The 9,018-nt window shown below is 36.2% G+C and overlaps 2 long non-coding RNA genes and 1 pseudogene across 11 annotated transcripts; 2 read left to right on the plus strand and 1 right to left on the minus strand.

Moving 5' to 3' along the window:
- Positions 1-2,491: 2,491 nt before the first annotated feature.
- Positions 2,492-6,370, plus strand: LOC113326735. Of its 8 annotated transcripts, XR_003348507.1 has the most exons (10): positions 2,492-2,712; positions 3,127-3,160; positions 3,262-3,322; positions 3,402-3,478; positions 3,608-3,900; positions 4,014-4,265; positions 4,467-4,574; positions 5,254-5,468; positions 5,697-5,876; positions 6,133-6,370. It is a non-coding gene; the product is annotated as an uncharacterized LOC113326735 (long non-coding RNA). The 8 variants fall into 8 exon arrangements; XR_003348512.1 differs by lacking the exon at positions 6,133-6,370 and having other exon boundaries at positions 3,127-3,183; positions 3,274-3,322; positions 5,697-6,131; XR_003348509.1 differs by lacking the exon at positions 6,133-6,370 and having other exon boundaries at positions 3,256-3,322; positions 5,697-6,131.
- LOC113327471 lies at positions 4,984-5,056 on the plus strand (annotated as a pseudogene).
- Positions 6,371-7,006: 636 nt separating the features above from the next.
- On the minus strand, positions 7,007-9,018 carry LOC113326736. Of its 3 annotated transcripts, XR_003348515.1 has the most exons (5): positions 8,145-9,018; positions 7,989-8,060; positions 7,798-7,911; positions 7,441-7,544; positions 7,007-7,345 (listed from the first exon to the last, which is right to left on the minus strand). It is a non-coding gene; the product is annotated as an uncharacterized LOC113326736 (long non-coding RNA). The 3 variants fall into 3 exon arrangements; XR_003348514.1 differs by having other exon boundaries at positions 7,989-9,018; XR_003348516.1 differs by having other exon boundaries at positions 7,432-7,544; positions 7,989-9,018.

Below are 9,018 nucleotides of genomic sequence, written 5' to 3' on the forward strand. Positions count from 1 at the left end.
CTCTCTTCCTCTTCTTCTTTGGCTCCTCCTCCTCAAACTTTTCACCATCTTCCACATCTTCGAGACTGTTCAATTCATAAATCAGCTTTTCATTGGCCTTAACATTTTTCTCTTTCCTGATTTGTAGCTTTGTTTGGGTTATCAAGTGCCCGACTTGGCTTCTCTGTTTCCATTTTAAAGAACAAACATTCAACAAAAAAATATAATAACATTAACAAAACCGTAATTGAGTAACAATACGCACCAGGCATTCGAGAGTTGTATCTTTGTCCACTATATTCGGCCTCTTATCTACTCGTATCACTCGAGTATGCGAAACATTGAGGTACCACCGCATGTAACCCGGAATTGCATCATCATCTGTACGAGATGGACCATCCATGGATATCTGTGAAACGCTCTGTGTTCCCAATAATCACATGATGGTAAAGGGTTGTGAATAATGTCAATATCATTATCATATGATTTGGTTTTTTTTCTCATTGATTTTGAACATCTTGTGCTCCTTTGGGATATTTTGTACGTAGCCGCATTGTCTTGCGATTCTCGTCGGGTTGTACATTACATATCCTCTTGCGTGAAACAAATGCCCAAAATAATCACTTTTCTCTCTCCACCCAACCTTCTTTCCTTTTCCTTTTCCTTTTCCTTTAGCCAAATCCTCCTTGTAAGGATAAAAGACAACATCTTTCGTTGTCAAGTTGTCCAACTGGCATCTCAACTTCAGATAATCCTATTTTTGGTTCTTCGGCTTACTTCTGTAGGTGTACTTGTCTCCATAATACTCGTGGTCTCATTCCTTGTTTTCAAAATCCTTTTGAGCAAATATTGGGAAGTGCATATATATCCACGCCTGCAGAAAATACATATTCCCTCCGATTTGGTTCCTTTGAGCCCTATAAGCCTTTCTCAACTTGTTCAACGAGCGTGCAAGGATGGCAGTGACCCAAGAGTATTCGTGAATCTTATCAAAAGGTTGCAACAGCTGGATAAAGTTGGCGCTCACACGGGCACCAGAAATGTTGGGAAAGATAACAGCTCTCAGGACGTAGAGGACATACGCATTGGCCGTGGCGATGATACGTTCCGGCGTCACCTATTTTCCCTCAGCACGAAGCTTCTTTGTTCCCATGAAGTTGTCCCTAACCTTCGAGAGATGGAATATCCTCTGCTTTTACTTGCCTACCAGCATCTCTGACTTGGTCCTCTCCTCATCCCATTGGAACACATCCTTGGTGAACGGGTAAATCTTGTCCCACTCAAGCTATTGCACGTAGTCTTTGTGATTCACGGATTCACCTTCTATGCTTAGACCGGTAATGAACTTCGCATCATTTGGAGTTATCGTCAGTTCTCCAAACGGAAGATGCAAAGTATCCGTTTCCCCGTAATATATCTCGTCAAAGGCGGAACAAATTTTCGACCGCATGTATCAACCCCGTAGAATTGACTAGATCGATTACTTTCGGAACTTCTCCAATGGTTGATTCTATTGCTTGCAGTGGCCATTTCCTCATCATACTCACTGACGTTCCTGGCTTCATAAGACGAAAGACATCCTTGTGATCCTATAAAAAAAAAAAAACCCGGTGGACAACAATTAAAACACTACACGGGTAATAATTTTTATGTTACATAGCATAAGGTTTAGGTACTTACTATGGTATGGAAAACGACGGCATCCCAACTGTCTTTGTACCCCCATAACATCTGTCCTACATCACCTAGTAACCCGTAAACACGATTCTTAGGGCGGCGAGGAAAAATATTCAGCGGGTCATGCATGTGGTCACATTTCTTCTTCTTTGGAACATCTATCTTCTTACCATATGTCTTACCTTGTTCTTGAGTGTCTCCTCCTTGAACTTCTCATATCTCTTCATCAACTTGCTTCTCACTTTCATCCTCACCTTCTTCTTCATCACTTTCACCCTCACATTCTTCTTCATCACTTTCACTCTCATAACTTTGTTCTTCGACAACTTCTCTATTACCACCTTCTTGTTCAGTAGGTGTCTCGGAATCAGATTCTCCATGTGTTGGTTGCTCCGCTTGAGGTGGTGGGTCATTGATGTTGATCCATTTGGCTTTACTCCCCGTGGCCCTTCGGTGGGAAGCATTCAAATTTTGATCGTCTTTTCGACGAGGTCCCAAAGGCTTAGGAGAAGTAAAGTCATGTTTCCTCTTATATTTCTTTTCGGCTTGCTTTTGTTGGTTGCCCTTGTTTGGCATGTAGAATACGGAGTTAAGCGACAAACAATAATGGAATCGAATGCATTATTTTAAGGCAAGGTACACAATCCACTAGTGGAAAAGGAGGTTTCTCCAACCCACAACCACGACCCTCAATATTTGTCATCGACCGTGGACCGGTCAAAGCAGTCTGCGATGTAAGAAAAATACGGAGCACATCTCGGAGGGTCAAAAATAGTCGGGGTATAATATTTTTTAGTTTTTATTTTATCTCTTTCCCTATCTCTCCTTATCTTCTTTCTAACAGAGGCTCATTATTTCTCACTCCTCTAGATGCGCCTCTTTTCTCCGTCTTCTTTAACTCCCCACCAAATTGAAATCTAAAACAAATCATAAGAAATTACTATAATCATTGCTGCTAAACCCAAACCTTTTCTCCATCTTCCTGATCTCCTCCACAAAATCCAAGTTATTCCATGAACCCAATCTAATCCTGTAACCACTGAACAAACCAAAGGGGTACCATTCATTCCTCGTGAACCATTTTCTTCTTTTCGTCTTTGTTGTTAACGTTTGTAACTTACCGATCTTCTTGTATTTTATTAGAGAGTTTCGTTTTATACAGTTTCTGTTCAGATTTGAAAAGAAATTAGGAATTTGTTCTAGGATTTTTTTAGGGTTTTTGTAAATTGTATTTGTAGAAATTTTCATTGATTTTTCTTTTGATTTCGTATCAGATTCTTTGGGTTGAGTTTCTGTGTATTTCAATTTCTGATTTGCTTCACTTTGAAGCATACAAGTTTTTTTGACTTTCTTCTTTGCTGAACTTATTTTGAAAAACATTAAAGTTATTTTGATTTACTTACTGTATGCATTAAACTTATGGTGAAATTTTGCTAATTTCGCTTAGTTTTTATGTTTTTAAATTATTAGTTAGTCAAAGGAGATTGAGGATATGGCTAAGAAGGTAAATGATTTATGACTTATGTGGTATGCTCTCTTCTTTCTATTACCGTAGTAATTCATGATAATTGTCAAAATTTTGAGCATTTTTATTTGAAGCTGTAGAATTGGATGCAGAGACAGAGCAAGTTATTTGGGTCGAGGGGACAAATATAGGCGGTGAAAGGTAATATCGATACACAAACTGGAGATATAAAGTTTTAAAGATACAATCTCTTGGGATTTTGAGATAACAGATTCAATAGGTTCACCTAACCAAGATGAGAAGCTGAAACCTGTTGGTTCATGCCCAAAAAGGGATTACATTAAACAAATGCATAAGGTTAGTTTTTGCTTCTTTTTTGTTTTTTTGTTTTTGTTATCTTATTGGTTTTATTTTGAGCTTGTTTCATGTTGGTATTGAGATTGTTTTAGGTTAGTTATCTGAACTCTTCTGGAACATTTATCTTAGGATAATAGTGGCTCTTCGGAGGGTTATTTCTGTATTATCAACTAGAAGAATGCAAGGAGAGCTGTAATAACACCAATTTTATTTCAAAACCAAGCTAAGTATTATTGCTCCATTAGTTTTTTATATTGTATCCATATGGTTCTTAGTATTATTGTGTAACTGTTGGTGGTTCATAAAATTCTTGTTTGAAAATTCAGGGAGAAGTCCAAATCAGCTGGAAACTTTGGCAAGGTTATGCGCATACCGGTGTGGTGTCTTTAGCCGCATGGTTCTGCTGGGAAACAGTTTTTTAGGTTCTATATTGATGAGTTTGAGGATCTACAGTTTGTCTGTTATTCTGCTTTTATCTCGAATTCTAGGTCTTCGTAATTACCATTGATATGAACCTTGCACCCAAATTGTGCAGTTAGCATCAAGGAGAATACAAGGAGGTGGAAATACTGGAAATGCGTTAACTTGTGATGCTCGCGTGGGACTGAAATCTGGATTCTTTATAAGATACTTTACTCATATCTCCATTCCAAGTTTGAATTCCTAAGACCTTATGCTGGTTTGCTGCTTGTGAGTGAAAGCATATGAGTTATAATCTTTTACCTCGTAACTTAACTTGGCCAGTTAAATAAGCTCACTGCATAGAGTTTTCGAGGCTTTTTGAGAGGTATTCTCAATTCATGTAGTTGTCATGTAGCTTATTTGTACATAAGTTGTCATGTAGCTCATCTGGTAGTGTTATTTTCTAGTACATTATGACGAGCTATAGATCCAAAATCAACAAAAGAAGACAAGTATCCTTACACTCTATGTTATATATGTTGAGCTATTTGAGTTAGAGTCTTAAGTACATAACATTGAAATGCAGGAAATGCTACTCAACTTGCTACTTTACGCCTCCATTACAACACTTCATAACAGTGCACCTACATTCCAAGTTCGAGCCTTACAGGCATGACCTTTGTCTGTTCATTAGGTAATTCTTGTGACTCTGCAGGGTGCTTTTTATTTCTCTAGTTATTGTTTTCTTTTGTTTCGAGCTCCTTGCATGTGTTCTATTAGTTCTTGGTGCAGCTATGTTTCTTAGTTTCTCACATATTTTTATATTATGTGTTGTACCTAATGCAATAGCAAATGAAGACATTTAATTTTGTAAACATAAATGGTTCAATGCTACCATCTAAGGTAGGATTAAACCTCACTATGAAATTGACTAGTCTTTTTCTAGTTCCTAGAAATTGATTCTTTTGTGAACTTTTTTATTTTGGATTTGATAGATTTTATTTGTTCTTCAGTCTAGTCCTTAAATCAGTTGTGATACATCTAATACTTGCGTTAGTCTCTCATATCTTGATTTATTGATATCGGCGTGGACAATTAACTGATTTGCCTTCGAATAACTGGATGTTGAAATTTTAGGCCACATTCGGTTCAGACAGTGGCATATAATAAATATACGAGGGGAATCGTGTTTGAATACTAATAGATAAAGGTTATAAGAAAAGCCTACACACACCTTAAAGTCCTCGCTATCTATTTTTTCTTTTGATTTTCCTACTACATATGGCTCAAAGTAGCTTGTGCGGTTAATGAGTCTTATTTCGTGGTGATTTTTCTTACTGTACTGTTGTCTTTTTTCTTTTTTTCTGCTGCAGTTGAAGATCTTAGCATGTTGCTTAAGAATCTTTAGTCTTAAGTCACGTACATCTTTGGTGAATATAATTGTAGATGCCAAGATGGTGGTGCTCTAATGGCTTAGTCAAACATCTACAAGCTCCCCCATTCATTTCAGACATTGAATCATCTCTTAATTACGCCTTTTTCGAACAAGAGAGCAATGGCATTTGCTCTTGGACTACTAGCTCTCAAGGTAATAAATTTTATTCGTTTTTTAATGAGTAATAACATAATCCAGATAAAAATGGTTAACCCAGCTGAATGTTGATCATTTATTTCCAAAATCTTAAAGTCCTCACTGTCTATTTTTTCTTTCGATTTTTGCTATTATACATGTCTCAAAGTAGCTTATGCGGTTAATAAGTCTATTTCGTGGTGATTTTTCTTACTGTTGTCTCTTTTTTTTTTCTTCTGCAAGCAGTTGAAGGATCTTAGCATGTTGCTTAAGAAGCTTTAGTCTTCAGTCAGTTACATCTTTGGTGAATATAATTGTAGATGCATAGATGGTGGTGCTCTAATGGCTTAGTCAAACATCTACAAGATCCCCCATTCATTTCAGACATTGAATCATCTCCTAATTAAGCCCTTTTCGGACACGAGAGTAAGGGCTTTTGCTCTTGGACTACTAGATCTCAAGATAATAAAGTTTATTCGTTGTTAATAAGTAATAACATAATCCAGAAAACAAATGGGTGACCCAGCTGAATGTTGATCATTTATTTCCAGCATCTTAAAGTCCTCCAGCATCTTAATAGCCATCCATATCTCTGATTCTTTAATATGTGCATTGTATCTCAAGCATAACACTGGAATAGTAACACCTTTAATCTACAACTTATCTTTTTTCTTGCTTTCAGTGCTGGCCGTATATCTCCTGATTTACTTACACTACAAGAAAAGTTGGATTAAGCAACCAGGCATTTTTGGTTGGAAAAGCCCATATTGAATCGCTCTAACCCTTAAAGCGACTTAATTTGGCTTTCGCTCTCGAGTTGCAAAAGGTGGGATTTCTACAAGTGTAGAGCAGCTAGGCAATCGCTTTAGTAATCAAACAACTATCATATAACGTCTTTTTTATTAATTGCTTCATGGCTAGACAGATCTTCCTAGAGCAAGCAAAATAATGATAGCTTTAAAGCTAGACCAACCAAAATACAACAAGCAAAATAATGATCGCTTTAAAGCTAGACCAACCAAAATACAACAAGTGAAACACTGATCGCTTCATAGATAGACCAACCATATTAGAACAAGTGAACCTGAAGTTTGGTTGCTTACATTTTTGAGCTACCAAACTTTTTGCCCGGAAGTATCTAGCCGATTTCAATTTAGATAAATCCCAAATTGAAATTAAAATGAAACTTACAATTAAAATTGATACTAAAACAAATTATGAACCAAATTAAAAACTGAATCAAGTTTTATTATATCACATAGATCAATTTACATCATTTCTTAAAAAAAAGACAATCTTTACACGAACAAAAAGATAAAATACTAACCAATCATTTCTTTAAAAAATGATGATTACAATTTCCTTAATTTGTAAATAAAAGATGAACACTACTTCGACTTTGTAGCACCAAGCTCATGATAAGAGATTCATACTTCCATCATTCTTGTGTTTAAGTTCCTCTCTGATCATTCATCATTGGGATCTTGATGGAGTACTCATACTCTAATAACATCATGGAAGGAATCAAAAGCACCGTGAAGGATTAGGCTGTAGCATGAAGGAAGTGATTCACATAATTATAATCAGGAGATAATGGATTCTCATCTATAAAGCCATCAAACCTCACAATGCACCTTCAAAAGTTCTCCATAACTAGCTAGCTCAAATCCTAATAAAGATTAACTCAATTAGAATTAACAGCACAATGACAACAATTACCTGGGCAACGAACGAAACCACTAAGGGAAAAAGTGGATAAATGTCTAGTATAGATACCACTGTCATCAATATGACCAATGTTAAGCTGAACTGAAGAATGGTCTTTTGCAGTAATAATTCTCTTTGTAGCAGAACTGCAAAACCATCGTAGCAAAGAGGGCACTCTGCTCATTCTCCTGAAAGAAATTAAACACAATGTTAATGCTTTAGGTTCGTTTAACGAGATTATAGCAAAAGTTTACTAATTTGGTAAAGAGCTTACATGACCTACCAAGTGCAAAGAATCCAAATTACTGGGATTAACATCATTTCATCATTGGGGAAGCATTCTTCATCATAAAAAATTATTTCTTGGTTCATTTCGCCTTCAATTAACTGCATCGTACAAAGAGATATGAGTGATCGATGCATCTTCATCCAGCAGAAATTATTACTTCAGTACAAAAATTCCATACCCAGAGTCTCTTAAAATACATAACCTAAACAGACCTAAAAAGGAAAATCAATTGAGTACAGTAAAATTAAGCCCAAAATTAAACAAAATCAAAAGACAAGATACTTAGCAAATCCTTTGGGAGCATGTTATTCAACTCTAATTCGATTAAGAAACAATTATTAGAAAACGAACCAACTTCTACTTGTTCTTCTCCTCCTCTGTAATTCATCTTCCATTTTCTTCTGCCCTCTTTTCCACCTTCTTCTTCTCAATCCCCTTCTTTATATCCTCCTCCACTTGGTTCCCCTGTTTACACCAACAAAAATTAGAAATCAAAAATTAAATTTCTATAATCAAAATCAACCAAATCAAAAGGAGAGAACCTCGTCAGAGCTGTCAATGTAAGAGTTTTCCACTGTTCTTAAGTATGATTTTGTTGCACCCCTCAACGTAATCTACATCAAAAAAACAGACATCAATTTCACTTAAATATTCACTTCATCTAAACGTAATCTACATCAACAAAACAGGCATCAAACCCTTAATCTTTTGATTTTGTTGCACCCCTCAACGTAATCTACATCAACAAAACAGACATCAAACCCTTAAATCTTCACTTCATCTCAAGTTCACCTCAAACCCTTGTTTCTTGAAATCTTACAGACATCAATTCCCTAATTCCATTACAGATTCATCTTCTACAACATCAACGAGATCAGTTCTTCCCTCTTTTCTCGATCAGTAGCAGCATAAACATTGTCAGAATATGAAATAGATATCTTTTTAGATTAAGAGAGGTAGGGAATGATCTAGGTGTGTCTATTAGAGGTGGTGTTAATACGAGTACGTGATTTGATTCAGAACCAGAAGAACATGTAAATCCGATGATATAAATTAGGGTTTTGGGGATGAGTTCAAGATGAAGTAAAATAGAGAAATCAGTGATGAAATTAAGGGTTTCAATTGACCTAATAGGGTTTGTGAGGATTCAGTATGAAATCGAAAAGAGAATCAGGGATTTGGGAAATCAGTGAATTAAGGTTTCGTCGAATTGTTCAAAGGAATATGTAGAAGATGAAATTGAGAGTCTTCGGGGAAGATTAGAGATGATTTTTTACTGAAATATAGAGATGGAAGAATCGAGTTCTGTGATGAAGATTCGAAGCAATTGAAGCTAACGAAACTTGGGTTAAGGTTTTTTTTTCTGAGGGAGGGGAAGATGAGAGACGAGAGAAGTGAATGAAGATAAGTGAGAGAAAAAAATCGTTTTATCTAAAAGAATTTGAACGGATAAGATGTGGTAGGATGGGGTCATACGGATTGTGAAAATATTTGGACGGTATAGATTTAAGTAAAGAGTGTCATACGGATCAAGGCAAGTGTGTTTTCTTTGTGCTTTCTCTTTGTGTTAAT

Source organism: Papaver somniferum, unplaced genomic scaffold (assembly GCF_003573695.1).
Source record: "Papaver somniferum cultivar HN1 unplaced genomic scaffold, ASM357369v1 unplaced-scaffold_10, whole genome shotgun sequence".
NCBI classification, from domain to species: Eukaryota; Viridiplantae; Streptophyta; class Magnoliopsida; order Ranunculales; family Papaveraceae; genus Papaver; species Papaver somniferum.